Source organism: Somniosus microcephalus, chromosome 4 (assembly GCF_052327205.1).
Source record: "Somniosus microcephalus isolate GS21.2 chromosome 4, FLI_Smic_1.0, whole genome shotgun sequence".
Taxonomy (NCBI): Eukaryota; Metazoa; Chordata; class Chondrichthyes; order Squaliformes; family Somniosidae; genus Somniosus; species Somniosus microcephalus.
This window is the reverse complement of record NC_140990.1, coordinates 159,179,414-159,185,413: the sequence shown is the minus strand read 5'-3', so window position 1 is coordinate 159,185,413 and position 6,000 is coordinate 159,179,414. Positions and strand designations below refer to the sequence as shown.

The following is a 6,000-nucleotide window of genomic DNA, read 5'->3' as shown; positions in this document are numbered from 1 at the left end:
GCATCTTTCTGTGCTGTATAACTATGATAATAGGTCAGTGATGTACTGATACTCTGGATTAACAGACTGAGCACGTAAAAATTATACTTTCACACTCTTTACACAGTCCACTCACCACCAACATCACACCCAACCTGCTCACCACCCTCACACACACACAGGGGAAGCTAGATGAACACGAGGGAGAAAGGAATAGAAGGATATGTTGATGGGGTTAAATGAAGAAGGGTGAGAGGAGGCTCGTGTGGAACATAAACACAGGCATGGACCAGTTGGGCTGAATGGTCTGCTTATGTAACTTATTCAGTAGTGTTGGTCATTAGTTTTTATTCAAGGTTGTTGCTCAGTTATACGTTGTTCTTTTCTGAGCTCTCTGCTTTCTTGGGTCTGCATCAGTGTTTTGTTTTTTTTTAAAGCGGTTTGTTCTATCTCAGTTTTGCAGGTTGGCCTGTATGGAGCAGGACTGGTGTATATGTACACTGTACAACAGCGGTCAATTTTTTTTGCACTATTCAGAGAAGCACAGCCTGCAAAATGCCTAATGACGTTGTTCGTATGGAGCACGGAGTTTGGAGCAGAAAGTGGGCCTCGTCTTGGAATTGCATACCTCTCCTTCTCAAAATGCTATTGGGCCACAATAATGAACATTCCTTCAAGTAGTGATGTTCTGCCAGGGGGCGGGCAATTATTAGCATTTCTGACTAGTACCCATTTGTCTTATAGGAATGTCAGTAACTGTAAAGTGGCACTGTATACTAGTATTTATGTAACAATGGCTGCACTGTTATGATTTCCTTCTGTTACAATTGCCTATGATTAATAGTTCCTGGGACTAGGGACAGGGTCACTGGCAAGGCTTGGAAACTAAGCAGAGCCAGGCCTGGTTAGTACCTGGAGGGGTGACCATCAGGGAAGACCAGGTGCAGAAGGTCACAGAAGGAGCCCAGAGGAGGGGCGGTTGGTGAGAACGTCACGGAAGGAGCCCCGGGAGGGGCGGCTGGTGAGCAGGCCCGGGCGTTGGGCTGAAGATTGTCAGACAGGAGGAATGGTGGAAATGGAATGGCGGCGCGCACAGACGCAGCGGCTTTGCTTCTCCCAGGACGGTGCTATTTACGTTTAATGTTAATGTTATTTGTACTGGACTCATGGGAGCTTGCAAGATCACATTTCGTTGTTCATGTACTTGTGCATTGTACAATGACAATAAAGTTGAATTATTATTATACATTCATATAAAAATCTAACACCTACCGACTAACAGTGTTTTGTCACATTCTCAATCTCTCACCCTCCCCTCATTATCACCACCTTCTCCTGAAGGGGCTGATTCTTGCTGGGGTACAGTTCCATCGGCATCAGGCATGCTGTAGTACCTTACACGAGCAACATTCTTCATGCGAGAGTCTTAGTGATCATACAGTTTTATATACTTGTTAATAATGCATTTCACTGAATATAAGTTGAAGCACAAAATATCATGCAGAACACCAATTCAAAGCACCCCTCCTCCATATACACGTCAGTAGACCTATCTTAGCTAGAAACTGCTTTGTATCAATTTATTCAACTTTCTCACATTATAGAAGAGGAGTTCAAAAAAGTGTAACAAATGCAATAAATCAACGCAATTGGCACATCAGGATTCAAAAGCCTTGTGTCTTAAGCTCAGCATTGCACAAACATAGAATCCTCTTCATTACTTAACAAGTCTGGATATTTGCTCCAAGTAACATTGGATCTGATGAAAAATGAAATGCAAGACAGCAAACATCTCATGTTCGACAGAAGCCTGGAATGGGTTCTCAGTGGGATTTCTGCAGTTTCTCTATTTCTCCAAACACTGAAAAAAAATTAAAACAGACATTCAACCACAATTAATTAACTTTTATCCAGACGTGTCCCAAACAAAAAAATCAAGCAACACATAACTGAGCTCCCCTGATGACCCACTGGGATGCGGTAACTGGAAAATACAGATATTTACCTAGGGTACATCAGCCAGCCAGTTCAATCCCTGGTCTATGCTAAGTTAGCTGACCTCAGCCAGAGCAGTGGTAGGGGTATTGCATTTCGCCTCAGCACCCCTGGGCTAGTCAGGGAAAACATTCAGCGTGACTTTTGGAAAGGACATGATCAAGCACAGCTGGGATGTCCTCTGTGCCTACATTCATGTACTGTCCAGGCTGACTCATGCAGAATGGCCAAATAGGAGAGGTACTGGAGAGCACCTGTTGCACATGGAACCTATACCTATTGAGATTCAGCACCTTACCTTTAGGGTAGATGGGAAGAAAACTGGCAAAAATAGAAACACATGCGTCAGATGTACAATGAAATGTCTTATCCAGCTTACCTGAAAACTGCAACAGCAGCTGGCATATACCTCATTGACAGCAGAAACATTTCTATTTTTTTTAGTCATTCTTGGGATGTAGGCTTTGCTGACAAGGTTGGCATATATTACCCATCCCTAGTTGCCCTTGAGAAGGTGGTGGTAAGGCTTCTGCAATCCGTGTGGTGAAGGTACTCCCACAGTGCGGTTAGGGAGGGAGTTCCAGGATTTTGACCCAACGACGAGGAAGGAACAGTAATGTCCAGGTTGGGATGGTGTGCGATTTGCAGGGGAACTTGGAGGAGATGGTGCTTCCATGCACCTGCTGCCCTTGTTCTTCTAAGTGGTGGAGGTCACATGTTGGGGAAATGCTGCCGAAAATGTCTTGGCAAGTTGCTGTAATGCATCCTGTAGACAGTACACATTGTAGCAATGGTGGTGGAGGTAGAGGATGTTTAAGTTGGTGGATGGGCTGCTGTTCAAGCGGACGTCTTTATGCTCGATGGTGTCGAGCTTGAGTGTTGTTGCAGCTGCACCCATCCAGGCATATGCAGAGTGTTTCCTCAGTCTTGACTTGTGCCTTGTAGGTGGTGGAGAGGCTTTGGGGTTGTCAAGAGGTGAGCCACTCACCACAGAATACCCAGCCTCTGACCTGCTCTAGTAGCCATGGCATTTATGTGGCTGGTCCAGTTGACTTTCTGGCAAGTCATAACGCCCAGGATGTTGATGGTGGGGGATTTGGCAATAGTAATGCCACTAATTATCAAGGAGAGATGGTTAGACTCTCTTGTTGGAGATGGTTATTACCTGGCATTGCATTGCACAAACCTTTCTTGCCACTTATCACCCCAAGCCTGGATGTTGACCAGGTTTTGCTGCATGCCGGCATAGTTTGCTTCAATATCTGAAGAATTGCGAATGGAGCTGAACACTGAGCAATCAGTGGATAGCCACACTTCTGACATTATGAAGGGGAGGTAATTGAGGAAGCAGCCAAATATAGTTGGGCCTAAGACAGTGACCTGAGGAAATTTTGCAGCGCAGTCTCGCCCCTGGTGGGTCTCACACCAGTGCTGTCTCGCCCCTGGTGGGTCTCACGCCAGTGCAGTCTCTCCCCTGGTGGGTCTCACGCCGGTGCAGTCTCTCCCCTGGTGGGTCTCACACCAGTGCTGTCTCGCCCCTGGTGGGTCTCACACCAGTGCTGTCTCGCCCCTGGTGGGTCTCACACCAGCGCAGTCTCGCTCCTGGTGGGTCTCACGCCAGTGCTGTCTCGCCCCTGGTGGGTCTCACGCCGGTGCAGTCTCGCCCCTGGTGGGTCTCACACCAGTGCTGTCTCGCCCCTGGTGGGTCTCACACCAGTGCTGTCTCGCCCCTGGTGGGTCTCACACCAGTGCTGTCTCGCCCCTGGTGGGTCTCACGCCGGTGCAGTCTCGCCCCTGGTGGGTCTCACGCCAGTGCAGTTTCTCCCCAGGTGGGTCTCACACCGGTGCAGTCTCTCCCCTGGTGGGTCTCACGCCAGTGCAGTCTCTCCCCTGGTGGGTCTCACACCGGTGCAGTCTCTCCCCTGGTGGGTCTCACGCCGGTGCAGTCTCTCCCCTGGTGGGTCTCACACCGGTGCTGTCTCTCCCCTGGTGGGTCTCACGCCGGTGCAGTCTCTCCCCTGGTGGGTCTCACACCGGTGCAGTTTCTCCCCTGGTGGGTCTCACGCTGGCACAGTCTCTCCCTTGGTGGTTTTCACACCGGTGCAGTCTCTCCCCTGGTGGGTCTCACACCGGTGCTGTCTCTCCCCTGGTGGGTCTCACACCGGTGCAGTCTCTCCCCTGGTGGGTCTCACACCGGTGCAGTCTCTCCCCTGGTGGGTCTCACACCGGTGCAGTCTCTCCCCTGGTGGGTCTCACACCGGTGCAGTCTCTCCCCTGGTGGGTCTCACACCGGTGCTGTCTCTCCCCTGGTGGGTCTCACACCGGTGCAGTCTCTCCCCTGGTGGGTCTCACGCCGGTGCTGTCTCTCCCCTGGTGGGTCTCACGCCGGTGCAGTCTCTCCCCTGGTGGGTCTCACGCCGGTGCAGTCTCTCCCCTGGTGGGTCTCACGCCGGTGCAGTCTCTCCCCTGGTGGGTCTCACGCCGGTGCAGTCTCTCCCCTGGTGGGTCTCACGCCGGTGCAGTCTCTCCCCTGGTGGGTCTCACACCGGTGCAGTCTCTCCCCTGGTGGGTCTCACACCGGTGCAGTCTCTCCCCTGGTGGGTCTCACGCTGGCACAGTCTCTCCCCTGGTGGGTCTCACGCCGGTGCAGTCTCTCCCCTGGTGGGTCTCACGCCGGTGCAGTCTCTCCCCTGGTGGGTCTCACACCGGTGCAGTCTCTCCCCTGGTGGGTCTCACGCCGGTGCAGTCTCTCCCCTGGTGGGTCTCACGCCGGTGCAGTCTCTCCCCTGGTGGGTCTCACGCCGGTGCAGTCTCTCCCCTGGTGGGTCTCACGCCAGTGCAGTCTCTCCCCTGGTGGGTCTCACGCCGGTGCAGTCTCTCCCCTGGTGGGTCTCACGCCGGTGCAGTCTCTCCCCTGGTGGGTCTCACGCCGGTGCAGTCTCTCCCCTGGTGGGTCTCACACCGGTGCAGTCTCTCCCCTGGTGGGTCTCACGCCGGTGCAGTCTCTCCCCTGGTGGGTCTCACACCAGCGCAGTCTCGCCCCTGGTGGGTCTCACACCGGTGCAGTCTCTCCCCTGGTGGGTCTCACGTCAGTGCAGTCTCTCCCCTGGTGGGTCTCACGCCGGTGCAGTCTCTCCCCTGGTGGGTCTCACGTCAGTGCAGTTTCTCTCCCCTGGTTAGTCTCAAACCGCTGCAGTCTCTCCTTATTGTTGCCCTCGAATACGCAACTTTCCAGCTTTGTTCTTCCAGTTTACGTTGTTCTGGCTCTTTCGCTAGCTGAACGCCCGCACCCCCCTTCTCTCTCAACTGATACTCTCGCTCCTTTAGCTGAAATTCTCTCCCTACCGTTGCTCGTCTCACCATGTCAATTTCTGCTTTTTTTTTTTAAATCTGGTCGACATTTTAAAAACTCAACTGGGTCTGCTCAGTACACTTAAATTTGAAGCATTTTAAGCCGCTGTTTAAACCAGTGTAAATGAGTAATGCCTCGCTGTCACCAATTTTTAGAAATCCAGGTCTGCTGTAGAACCCTTCTGGAGTTCAGTGGTGTCAGTTGCTCCTATAAGGTGATCCCACGTGTCTTGCATACTGCCAAATATCTACATGTATGATTGCAGAACCTAGGGAATGCAACAAAGTGTCCCCACCAACAAACAAACTGGATACTATAAACTCACACATGCCTCCTCATACATTTCTCCAATCTTTCAATAAGTGGAAGTGATGAACTCGCTGGCAAGATGAGGTCGATGACAAATCAAAATGCTTTATTTTGCAGCTTGTATGTCATTAATCAAAAAGGTAAATTTCTTCTACACGCTTCCCGTAACGACAAAACAAGTTACACTGCTTCGAAAAGCAGACAGAATATTCCCTTTTGGCTTTATATCCTTTGGGGTCAGCCACTGGCTGGGAAACCTGACCTACTCTATCTTAATTCCCAGCTCAGGCCCAGACCTGTATTCTCAGCCTCTGTTGGATCTGACTGACCCCAGACATGGAGTTTTCCCTTTTTTTTTGTTAATT

The 6,000-nt window shown here is 51.1% G+C and overlaps 1 protein-coding gene across 4 annotated transcripts in view; it reads right to left on the bottom strand.

Moving 5' to 3' along the window:
* Window positions 1-1,533: 1,533 nt before the first annotated feature.
* Window positions 1,534-6,000, bottom strand: part of rbm44 (RNA binding motif protein 44) — a 117,493-nt gene continuing 113,026 nt past the window's right edge. For all 4 annotated transcript variants that reach the window (XM_085985408.1, XM_085985409.1, XM_085985410.1 and 1 more), the window contains one exon: window positions 1,534-1,840. The gene's annotated coding sequence lies outside the window, so the exon portion shown is untranslated. The remainder of the gene's footprint in view (window positions 1,841-6,000) is intronic.